At 44.9% G+C, this 12,652-nt stretch overlaps 1 protein-coding gene across 4 annotated transcripts in view; it reads left to right on the forward strand.

Annotated features, from left to right (window-relative positions):
- dscaml1 (Down syndrome cell adhesion molecule like 1) overlaps positions 1 to 12,652 on the forward strand; it is a 564,629-nt gene that overhangs the window by 497,985 nt on the left and 53,992 nt on the right. The gene's annotated exons all lie outside the window — the stretch shown is intronic.

Raw genomic sequence — 12,652 nt, forward strand, 5'->3', positions numbered from 1 at the left:
CAGAGAGGCCCTCTCTGATGAAGGGTCTAGGCCCAAAACGTCAGCTTTTGTGCTCCTGAGATGCTGCTGGGGTGCTGTGTTCATCCAGCCTCACATTTTATCATCTTGGGTTCTCCAGCATCTGCAGTTCCCATTATCACTGGAATGTCCTAATGTTGAGTAGTTCAGATAGATGATAAAAGAGGCAAATCAAAGAACAAAATAGCATGGATTTTTCCCTGGGCATCATTACTACGAGATTACCCTGCCTTTCATTTCATTGCTGTTTCTGGGTCTGTGCTTAACACAAAATGGTTAAGACACTTTACAGCTTGAGTTGCAGTCCCTGACCTACAAAGTGACTCTTTGCCTTTTATTTATTCAGTCATGGACAGCAACACTGAAGGAATGTAATATATTTCCAAGTCAGGATTGTGAGTAACTTGGAGGGGGTGGTGCTACCCTTGTTCTTTCTGGATGTTAGCAACCTCAGCTGGTAGAGGTATTGAGCCCACAAAGTCACTCTGTATTTCAAACCAGCCATTCAGCCAACTGAGCTAACCAACTCCCCCTCAGCTGCAGGATGTATAGTATTCCTTTTTAAACTTTACTGTGGTGTTTTAGGCCACCTTCCTGTCATGTTGGGGTTCAATTTCACAGGTTTGAGCAGCTCAGTAGCAACAAATAAATGGGTGTGGCCAAGCACTGAGTCTCATTTTCCTACTATCAGGCCCCACCTCCAGTTGCTCAACAGTTACTATCTTTTATAAGGTGGCAGCAGAACCAGCGTGCCCGTGGCAATAGTGCTCCTGTCCTCAAATAAAGACAGTAAATGCCTCCTCTCCTTCCAGTTCAACATTCCAAAGTCATACCTTCTGAAAGCCTTGTTCCTGGCTATTCTCCTCTCTCTCTTTCTGCTTTTCAATTACATCATGGCTGTTCTATGGCCTAGCTCCATATATCTGCCTTTGGTCCATATCCATTAATACTTCTGGTGGGGCCTGATAGTAGGAAAATGAGACTCAGTGCTTGGCCACACCCATTTATTTGTTGCTACTGAAAGGATAGATTCCGTCTCTCTCTTTGGAAGCCACACCACAGTCTCCATCTCGATAGTGGATGTATACCCTGTAACGGCAGTGGTCAATGAACCCAGGAAGATTAAAGGGAGGAGGTGCTATTTGGTGGGTTACGGAAGCCCTGCCCCATTCCTTATCCTTTCACATTTAGGAACATTCATATCTTGCCAGGAGATTTCTTTGCTCATTGAGATTTGGCTGTAGTTCTGCCAGATATGCCTTGCTTATGAGAGTTGACATGGTAAGCTTCAAACATTTTTCTTTATGTGACCACACACTCGTTTCTCTCTGGAGGAAGGTATGGAAGGATTGTAAAGACTGATTAACAACTTGCTTTGGATCACGTGAGAACCCCTACCATGACTAGCAAATCCTAGAGTAAGTAGGACTTGAACACTGATTCTGGTTTGGAGCCCAAAGGGCTGCCCTGTGCACCATGATATGGCAGCTTCCCTTGTAACTAAATAAAGAAGAAAATGAAGATATTTACTCAGTAAAAGGCCATCAGACACAATCAATCTTTTTGATAGATCAATCTCTTCTGCTCATTTTCTTATCATATACCTCAAATCCTTCTTTCTCTGAAAGCCCATTTAGTTATTCCTTGAATCTATTTAGTCACCAGTTCAATGACCTTGCCCGAGAGCCACAGATTTGTGGAGGAGGAAATTCTGCCTGACTTCTTATCTAAGTCATAATCTGATACTTGAACTCTTTTCCACAATGAATCTTCAGCAGTGCCAATCGCCTTCTTAATCTTGTACCATCAGTAGATGTAATCGCTGTTCTCTGTTTTATCATTTCATTTTCACACATAAAACCAGCTTGATGCAGGCAATCTGTGATAACTTTTTGGTTGATACGATTCTTGTTCTATTCGGCAATTGCAAATCTAAGTGGAAGAAGAGTTATTCTGGGATTGTACATTCTGTGTCAATATAATGTTTAACAAAGTGATTTTATTTGCTCTATCTTGTAGCTGGGTGATCTTCTGACCCATTTATTGGCAAGATCATTGCTGGGAAGGTGATTTACATCTGTATTAATGTCATTGCAGTCTCTGGGAATTCTTAGTGCAGTCCTTCTCTGTATATTAACAATATTTTCTAAATGACCTGTTCAGAGATGTTATGATGCACCTCTGCAGCAATTAGGGACTTAAACCCAGGCCTCCTGGCCTAGAGTTAGTGACACTGTCACTTTATCTGCCCTAAGCCATTAGCATAACTGGCAGCAGTTGGATTTAGCCACTTTACTCCAGAGACTGAAGCCTTAATCCCATGACTTGTGCCCTATACCACTCACCCACCCTTGATATTATGTAGGTTTCACTTAGAGGCTTAAGACGTTCATACATAAAGGTTCAAAAGAGGAAGTTGGCAGCACAGTGACTCAGTGGTTAGCACTGCTACCTCATAGCACCAGGAACCTGGGTTGGGTTCCAGCCTTAGGTGACAGTCTGTGTGGAGTTTGCGCATTCTCCCCTGTCTGTGTGGGTTTCCTCCGGGTGCTTCGGTTTCCTCCCGCAGCCCAAAGATGTGCAGGTTAGGTGGATTGGCCGTGATAAACTTCCCCAACTAAACAGGACTAAAGCCCTTGAACCCTCGATGAGGGCATGATTCCCAATCCATTTGTTTTCATTTTGAACATCTTGGTATTGAACAGACTTAAACAACTTTAAGTACTCTGAATAGATCTAGGCACTTTACTTTCGGAAAGATACAGTAGCCTTGGAGGGTGTACATCATAAGTTTGCAAGAATGATGCCTGGACTTTGGGCATTATGAGGCGAGATTACATAAATCAGATCTATTTTCTCTAGAATTTAGAAGGCTAAGGGTGATCTCATCAAAGTTATCAAGATACTAAGAGGAAAGGATAAAGATAAACTTTGAAATAAAGATAAAGGTTGGGGATTCATGCACTATGGGGTGTGGCCTATAAATAGGGGCCAGAGAATTCAGGAGAGATGTTAGGAAGCACTTTTACCCACAAGGGGTGCTAGTGGTTTGGGACTCTCTTCTACAAACAGCAATTGATGCTGGGTTAGTTGTTCATTTTAAATCTGAGATAAATAAAGTTTAATTAACCAGAAGTATTAATGGATATGGACCAAAGGCAGATATATGGAGCTAGGCCATAGAACAGCCATGATGTAATTGAAAAGCAGAACAGACTCAAGGGGCCGAATGGCCTACTCCAACTCCCATTTCTGGAAGTGTTACTGCGAAACAAAAATGTTATAGTTTTTTTTCACAATACCCTGGGCCATAAACCTAACTGGCAAAGTTCTGGGTTCAAATCCCACTTCAGGAATTGAGCACAAAAAAGGCGTTGCAGCTCTGAAGGAGCACTGCACTGTCTGTGATGACATCTTTCAGATGAGACATTAAACCACGGTGCCATCTGCTGGTTTGAATCGATGTGAAAATCCCAAGGCACTATGTCAAAGAACAGGGGCGTTGTCTGAGTGTCCTGGCCAGGATTTATCCATCCATTAATATCTCAAAAACAGACCATTTGGTTATTATCCCATTGTTATTTGTGGAAGCTTGCTGTGCACATTTTAGCCGCTGTGTTTCCTACACTGCAGCAAAAGAACTGCCTCACAGGTTCTAAAGAACTTTGAGACGTGCAGTAGTTGGGAAAAGTGCTAAACAAATATAAGTTTCTTCCTAAGCCTCCCTACAGGGAAATCGGATGCAAAGTTTGATATTGCTCAGTCTGGTTTTACACTCTTTCAGAATCATTTAATTCTGCCCGAAGGAAGGGTGCAAACTTACTGATTCACCATATCCGACCCATCCAGCTGGATTAGAAGTGTGGATTCAAATAAAACTGAATTTCCATTTTTTTTTTACTCGTTTCCTTGCCTCTTGTGCCCAGCTGTTTGGGTTTCCAGTTCATTTCCACCTTCAGACCTCCAGGCCAGAGCCACAGCCCACTCCCCTTAGTCCTTGCCAGTCCATTTCCAGCCTAGCGGGGTTTCCTCAGGCAGGGAGAGCATGTGCACTCAAATCTACTTTAATACTTCTTGACTCTGAAGGTAGTTTATCAAGCACAAACATTTCTTTATTAATCCTCTGGTGATGAATAAGAACAAAGCCCATTCAGCAGTAATTTCCTGTGTGGTAATAACATTACTGTCTTTTTAATACACAGGCCAATAATCAGCAGCAGATGCACAGCAGCAAGGATAGAGAAGTAGACAGACCATCCCAGCAATTAATTACAAGAACACGATTAATTACCTACACCCATCACTAAAATCCCTAGTCTCTCAAATTTGCCTTGTTGATAAACTTTTCCCTCAATTGGATTATTGATGTTCAAGAATAAGTGCGCAAAAAAAAACTTCAAGTGCTTTCATCTCTATTCAGTCTATGGCATGGGACATGAGAAGAAATGAAACATGATTCCTTGGATATTAATACTGTCAGGAGAAAGAAACTCAATGCCAAGATTTGAATAAGATGTGTGCACTGCAATTTTAACCTGCATTTCTGTCCGCCTTGTAATATTCAAATCTGTGGAGTCAATTGAAATGTGTTACATTCTGCACATCAAGTGCAGGGCCCTCCTGTCAAGAACTTGATTGGTTCAAGAAACCATGTTCACCAATTACACTGAAGGCTGTAGCAGTGAAGAGTTGGTGTAACGGTCCAATGGACCACGCTGTGGCAATTTTAGTCCTTTGTGCCTGATGAAAGTGAGATGCACTGGGCATTATAATTCTAGCAGTTTGCCATTCACCTAATCCTTGCTGGACATGTACCACTGTGCCATTTTAACGTGCATCTTCCAAACAGCCAAAATCACCTTTGCACCAAGCAGAGTGGCGGGGGTGGGGGTGTGTGGGTTTGTTGAAATTGAAAAGACTGCACCCTCTTGAAGTCTTTATTCTATACATTCATTCACCAGCATGTGGGCACCCCTGACTAGGTTTGCATTTATTGCTCATCCCTAATTTTCCAGAAGGGCAGCCAAGAGTCAATCGCATTGTCCGGGTCTAGAGTCACACGTAGGATGCAAATGTAACCGACACTTCTGTTTGCCTCATAATGTTCACATCTGTGGAGTCAACTGAGATAACAAAGTGTCAAGCTGGATAAACACAGCAGGCCAGGCAGCATCAGAGGAGCAGGAAAGCTGACATTTCGGGTCTGGACCATTCTTCCTTTGCTCCTGTGATGCTGCTTGGCCCACTGTGCTCATCCAGCTCGACACCTTGTTATCTCAGATTCTCCAGCATCAACAGCTACTACTATCTCTGTGGAGTCAATTGAATTGTGTTACATTCTGCATGTCAATTGCAGGGACCTCCAGTCCAGGTAAGGATTAACAGATTTCCTTTCCTAAGGGCGTTTGTGACCATCATTATGCATTGAATTCAAACTCCACCGAACTTTTACCCTAAACCTAAGGTCTATCTACCCTCCACCCCTATCTTATACTATCATCCATATGCCTGTCTAATAGCTGCTTAAATGCTCCTAGTGAGGCCGACTCCACTACCCTCTCCGGCAATGCTCTCCATGCCCCCACCACTCTCTGAGTAAAGAACCTAGTTTTGTTTTTAAAACTTGGGACTGTCATGTTTAGTTTCCGGTGTACCTCCATTGTGAAGGGGTTAAAGGTTCTGATGAGGGCTGAATCAGTAAGTGGAGTCTCTGTTTGAAGCATCCATCTGGAATAAGAAAACCTAATCTCTATGAGTTTCTTTCCCATGACCACATTCAATTAACCATTCCACCACCCACGCGCTACCAATCATTGATAACTCTTGTCTCTGTCCATGATAAATACCTCCCTCCCATCCCACTTCCACAAATCATAGAATCATTACAGTGCAGACTGAGGCCATTCAGCCCATTGTGCCTGCAGCAATTCTATCACTTTTGCAAACCTCCTGCATTTTCCCATTTCCCTGCACGTGATTTCTATCCAAACAACTGTCCAATGCCCTATTGAAGGCCTCAGTTGAACCTGCTTGCCCTGCATTTCCAAGCAGCGCATGCTGTTCACTGTGTGAGGAAGTTTATCTCTCATTGTCCTTGCTCATTTGTGTATCATTTGCACTCTCTTTTGTTAGCTTTTCTGAGCAGTTTGAATGGGGACAAGGCCAGCACAGATCAAACTGAGAGACTGGCTACGCAAAAATTATAATAATGCACACAATTGCAGGGAGAATTACAACCACTAAAGCATCATTCGTTCCAAATTCACTTCACCTGCACTTCTCACAATCTAGTCTACTGCATTTGCTGCTCACAATGTGGTCTCCTCTACATTGGGGAAACGAAGCATACGCTGGGTGACCGCTTTGCAGAACATCTACATTCTGTTTGCAAAGAAGACCCTGAACTAGCCATTGCCTGTCACTTACTTGCACCACCCTGCTCCCTGGCCAACGTCTCTGTCTCTGGCTTGTTGCAGTGTTTCAGTGAAGTCCAACACAAGCTGGAAGAACAACACCTTATATAATAAAGTGTGGAGCTGGATGAACACAGCAGGCCAAGCAGCATCTCAGGAGCACAAAAGCTGACGTTTCGGGCCTAGACCCTTCATCAGAGAAGATCAGATGAAGGGTCTAGGCCCGAAACGTCAGCTTTTGTGCTCCTGAGATGCTGCTTGGCCTGCTGTGTTCATCCAGATTCACACTTTATTATCTTGGATTCTCCAGCATCTGCAGTTCCCATTATCTCTAACACCTCATTTTATGTTTGGGGACCCTTCAGCCCTCCAGACTCAATGTCGAGTTCAGTAATTTTAGGGCCTCAACTCTCCCATGTCCCTGCCCTCTATCCTGCACACCAGGCCTTGTTCCCACATAGCCTGCCATTACATACTCCCTGTTGTTAGTGTCTAATAGTCCCCATTAACAGCTTATCACCCTCCCATCCTCACAGTTATTAACTGTTTTGTCCAAATGTCTTTCTCTCTCTTTGGGCTCTATCCTATCATTTACTCCCTGCCCCATCCTCCTCTCCTATTTTCTGCATATAAACATACATTTTCCTAGCCACCATCAGTTCTGAGGAAGGGTCACCGGACCCAAAAGGTTAACTCTGCTTTTTCCTTCACAGATGCTGCCAGACCTGCTGAGCTTTTCCAGCAACTTTGTTTTTGTTCCTGATTTACAGCATCCGCAGTTTGTTTGGCCTTTAGTAGTTATTAATGTCCCTTGCTGGTGGCTGTTGTATGCTGTTAGGCTCCATAATCCACCCTCAAATTTACCGCTTCCTCAAAATTCTGTTAAGTTCTCACTTTGTGCCTTTGTTACCTCTAGACATGGCTCTTTCCCTGAAAACAACAATGCTGGAGATCACAGCAGGTCCATGGAGAGAAAGCAAACTTTTTGTGTCTTCATCATGATGGGCCTTCATCGTTTTCAGTACAGATTCCAGAGTCTGCAGTAATTTGCTCCTGGCTGTCCTCCTTGTCTGTCTCACACCTTATCTTCATTCAAAGCTCTGCTGATGTAAACCCAAGGGGGGCCTAGTCCCATTCCCCAACCATCTCTGTGCTCACTAACCTACACTGACCTATTCAGGGAGATCTAATAGAAACTTACAAGATAACGCATAGCTTAGAAAGGATGGATGCTGGGAAGTTGTTTCCGTTAGGTGGGGAGACTGGGACCCATGGGCACAGCCTTAGAATTAGAGGGGTCAATTTAGAACGTAAATGAGGAGACATTTCTTCAGCCAGAGAGTGGTGGGCTTGTGGATTTCATTGCTGCAGACCGCAGTTGAGGCCGGGACTTTAAATATCTTCAAGGCAGAAATTGAGAAATTCTTTATCTCGTGGGGAATTAAGGGCTGCGGGGAAAGTGCGGGTAAGTGGAGTTGAAAGGCCCAGCAGCCATGATTAAATGGCGGTGTGGACTCGATGGGCCAAATGGCCTTACTTCCACTCCTATGTCTTAGCGTCTTACGGTCTTACATTGACTCATGTTTAAGTAATACTTCCAAAATTCTCAACCTTGTTTTTAAACTTCACCCCTCTCCCTCTCTATGATTCCTCTACCACCAAAGTTCACAACCAGCCCCCAACACACATGGCCTCCCTACCCCAACCTTTCTCCCGTCCTTCTGTCTCCGTGGAACATGTTGAGGGTGTCCAGGAGTCCAGCTGCTGCCTTATTCACATGCCAGCCTTTGACTCTGGGCGAGGGGCAGGTTTGTATCTGTTTCCATTTAAACAAAGCCTTGGAGTTAACAGCATCCCAGGTCAGTTAGCGATAACAAGGTGTAGAGCTGGACGAACGCAGCAGGCCAAGCAGCATCAGAGGAGCAGGAAAGCTGACATTTTGGGTCTAGACCCTTCTTCAGAAATGTCTCTGAAACCCTTTCCGAAGAAGGGTCTAACAACATCTGCCCCCACACCTCCTCCCTCACCCCCATCCCAGGCCCCAGGATGACTTTCCACATCAAGCAGATGTTTACCTGCACGTCCGCCAATGTGGTATACTGCATCTACTGTACACGGTGTGGCTTCCTCTACATTGGGGAAACCAAGCAGAGGCTTGGGGACCGCTTTGCAGAACACCTACACACAGTCCGCAGTAAACAACTGCACCTCCCAGTCGCGAGCCATTTCAACTTCCCCTCCCATTCCTTAGGCGACATGTCCATCTTGGGCCTCCTGCAGTGCCAAAATGATGCCACCCGTAGGTTGCAGGAACAGCATCTCATATTCCGCTTGGGAACCCTGAAGCCCAATGATATCAATGTGGATTTCACAAGCTTCAAAATCTCCCCTTCCCCCACTGCATCCCAAAACCAGCCCAGCTTGTCCCCGCCTACCTAACCTGTTCTTCCTCTCACCTATCCCCTCCTCCCACCTCAAGCCGCACCTCCATTTCCTACCTACTAACCTCATCCCGCCCCCTTGACCTGTCCATCCTCCCTGGATTGACCTATCTCCTCCCTGCCTCCCCATCCATACTCTCCTCTCCACCTATCTTCTCCTCTATCTATCTTCAGTCCACCTCCCCCTCTCTCCCTATTTATTTCAGAATCCTCTCCCTATCCCCCTTTCCTGATGAAGGGTCTCGGCCCAAAACATCAGCTTTTGTGCCCCTAAGATGCTGCTTGGCCTGCTGCATTCATCCAGCTCTATACCTTGTTATCTCAGATTCTCCAACATCAGCAGTTCCTACTATCCCAGGTCACTTAGTTACATTTAACTGTCTCCAAGCCCATCTTAGCCAGAGTTCGTATCAGGGCTCTGGTCTTTTAATGTAACTTGAAATATCTCACCTCCTCCAGCAAAAGACTGTATTGCACTGTAAACAAAACACTTTGCAAAAGGAGCTCCTGAGATGCTGCTTGGCCTGCTGTGTTCATCCAGCTTCACACTTTGTTATCTTGGATTCTCCAGCATCTGCAGTTCCCATTATTTCTAATGACTGATAATAACATTACTTATGATTAAGTGCGCAGTTCTCCTTCAGAGTTAAGTTAGTTTTCAGATGTTCCTGTGCCTTGGGCTATTGGCTATACTGGGTGGAAGGAATACAGGAAAATCTCAGGATCGGGATGGGGTGTGCAGTCAGGGTAAAGGTCATTTCCCTTTCCTAATAAAGCAAAATGCTTTATTTTATACAACAGCAATTAGAAAATGCAAAGGCAGAACTAAATCAATGAAGGGATACAGGAGAGAGATGCTTTTGTGCTCCTGAGATGCTGCTTGGCCTGCTGTGTTCATCCAGCCTCACATTTTATTATCTTGGAATTCTCCAGCATCTGCAGTTCCCATTATCTCTGGCCTGTAATATGTTTGTTTTGACTTTCTAACACTTTGCCCCAGGTTTTGCCCAGGGGCATGAAAGCCCTTTCTAATTCTATACAGTGCATCTCTCTGAACCAAGTATGCACATAATTTTTGCCATGAGCATTCAGAGGACAGTCTGAATGTTTTACTGCAAGGGCTGCCCCAGGCTAAAAAGAAGATGACTAAACAATAAAGTACTGACACTCTCGCTTGGCTCACCTGGGCGGATGGTTTTTAGTGCCAGGAGTATTTATTTCTCCATTTAACAGTTTAACAATCGAGTTTTAATCAGTAGTTAAGGCACAGACATTCCAGTGGGGAGAGGCATTAGTCAGTCATCTGTTCTTTAGTCCCACCAGAATCTCCAAAGTTGGGAGTATCCTGATGGTCTTTAGTGCCAGGAGTATTCATTTCTCAGTTCAACAGTTTGTTTATAATTTACACCTTCACTTTAATCTAAATACTGCCCTTCTTTAGCCTACACAGCCAAACCCAGAAACCATCACATTTGTTTGGAGCTTCTCCTGATTCAGGTTCCAGCTCCTGGCTGTCAGAGAGGTGGATGTGGCAAGGGTTCTCTTCTCAGAGGCTACAAATAGCAAGGCGGGATTTTCACACCCGCTGGGCAGACCTTAACCTGGTCTGAGGGGAGGGCAGGGAGTGGGAGTCCAACTTGTATCATGGAATTGGGAGGAAGGTGGGGGTCGGGAGTGAGGTGGGGGTGGGGGTGGTTCGATGAGGTGAGACATCAGTGTAATTGTCTCAACAATGGAGATGGTCAAGGATGGGCTTCCCACCCAGGGTTTAATTGAAGCCCTTAGGGTGACCTATTCGAGGGCACTCAAGAGCATCTGTCCTCTGCCACTGGGTTAGTAAGGGTGAAGGGCATTTGCCGTATGGGGCTGCCCAGTAAAATTTGTCATGGGCCTGGAAATGGGGCAAAGGACCGAGGTGAAGAGGTGGCATCCTCTGTGACAGAGGACCATATTATAGAACCCCTACACTTTGGAAGCAGGCCATTTGGCCCATTGACTCCACACTGACCCTCTGAAGAGCATTCCACTCAGATCCTATCCCTGTAACCCTGCAGTTCCCACTGCTAACACAGCTAATCTGCACGTCTTTGGACTATGAGAGGAAACCGGAGCATTTGGAGGAAACCCACACAGACACAGTGAGAATGTGCAAACTCCACACAGACAGTCATCCAAGAGTGGAATCAAACCTAGGTCCTTGGCACTGTGAGGCGATAGTGCTAACTACTGAGCCTCTGTGCCACCCAGGATTCTGCTCCCTTGACCAAACTGCCACTCACCCCTTTATCCTCCAGCCAATGATGCCAGCAGGGTTGAAGAGCCCTCCCTGATTTTAGTAGGATAATAGGTCAGCACACCATTGTGGGCCAAAGGGCCTGTGGTGTTCTATGTTCTAAATAGCTGTGACTGCAACAGATATTACATGTTCAAGGCTCTAAAGCTCAAAGTGCTTCTTTAGTTGCCCATCCACCATTTTTTACCTTTTGATGTGAGTGGGTATTATATCATTGGTGAATATAGTGTAAATTCCCCATCAATTTCAAACACATCAATGGATTGGAACTGTAAGTAGAAAAAGCGGGCGAGGGGTGTGCAGAAATGCAAGGGCATTAACATCCCTGAGGAGAGATGAGCCTGCCAGAGTGAAATGCCCCACCAGAGTCTCCAAAGTTGGAAGGTTTTATTTTAACTAAAAATGTGACACTCATGCTGCAAGGTGAAAGAAGACTTTTGGCCCCTCATATTGCAGGCAACCAACAGGACAGCGGGCAGGGAAAGAGACACTATGTGAGCCCTCCAATGTTGCCACCTCAGCACGAATGGGGGTAAAGTTCAGTCATTCCCCCATGCATATCCCAGCATAATTTTTTTTAAGAAAGCTCATATTGATGGTCATCAGCTGCCACTCTTTCATGGAGTGCCCTACCATAAGGAGTGAATACAGCAAATAGATATATTTAAGAGGAAGCTAGATAAGTGCTTCAGAAGAAGGGGAAATGGAGGATTCTGATGGTAGATATAGCTGAGTAAAGCTGGGAGAAGGCTCCAATGGCCCATAAACATCAGAGTGGAAAGTTTGGGTGGCTCGATCTGTGCAAATATTCTGGGAGGAGATGGGGCAGTGGGGAAAGTTATCTAGTCTCCCAGGCTAATGCTCTGAGAATATGGATTCAAATCCCACCTTGTCAGTTGGTAAGATTTGCATTTGATAGAAAGCTGGTCTAATGGCAATCATGTTAGTTGTTATTAAGGAGCCATCTGGTTCCGAAGTCAGAATTCACATGATGCCAGCTTATAGTCCAACAGGTTTATCTGAAATCACAAGCTTTCCCCTTCATCAGGCTACACTCCGAAAGCTTGTGATTTCAAATAAACCAGTTGGCCTATAAGCTGGTGTCATGTGACTTCTGACTTTGGTCACCTCAGTCCATCACTGGCACTTCAACACAATTTTCCTGGGAGAAGGGAAATCTACTGTCAAAGAACAAAAGAACATAAGAGAAATATAGCACAGGAACAAGCCCTTCGGCCCTCCAAGTCTGTGCCAATCATCATGCCGTAACTAATCTAAAAAATAAACATTCTGCCCTTATTCAGTGAGTATCCCTCTATTCCCTCCCTATTCAAGGAACCATCCAGATGCCTCTTAAATGTCACCAACGTGTCTGCTTCCACCACGTGTTCTGGAAGTACATTCCAGGCTCCTACCATTCTGTGCGTGAAAAACTTCCCTCTCACATCTCCTTTGAATCTGTGTCCCCTTGTAATTGTAACTTCAAC

Source organism: Stegostoma tigrinum, chromosome 32 (assembly GCF_030684315.1).
Source record: "Stegostoma tigrinum isolate sSteTig4 chromosome 32, sSteTig4.hap1, whole genome shotgun sequence".
Classification (NCBI taxonomy): domain Eukaryota; kingdom Metazoa; phylum Chordata; class Chondrichthyes; order Orectolobiformes; family Stegostomatidae; genus Stegostoma; species Stegostoma tigrinum.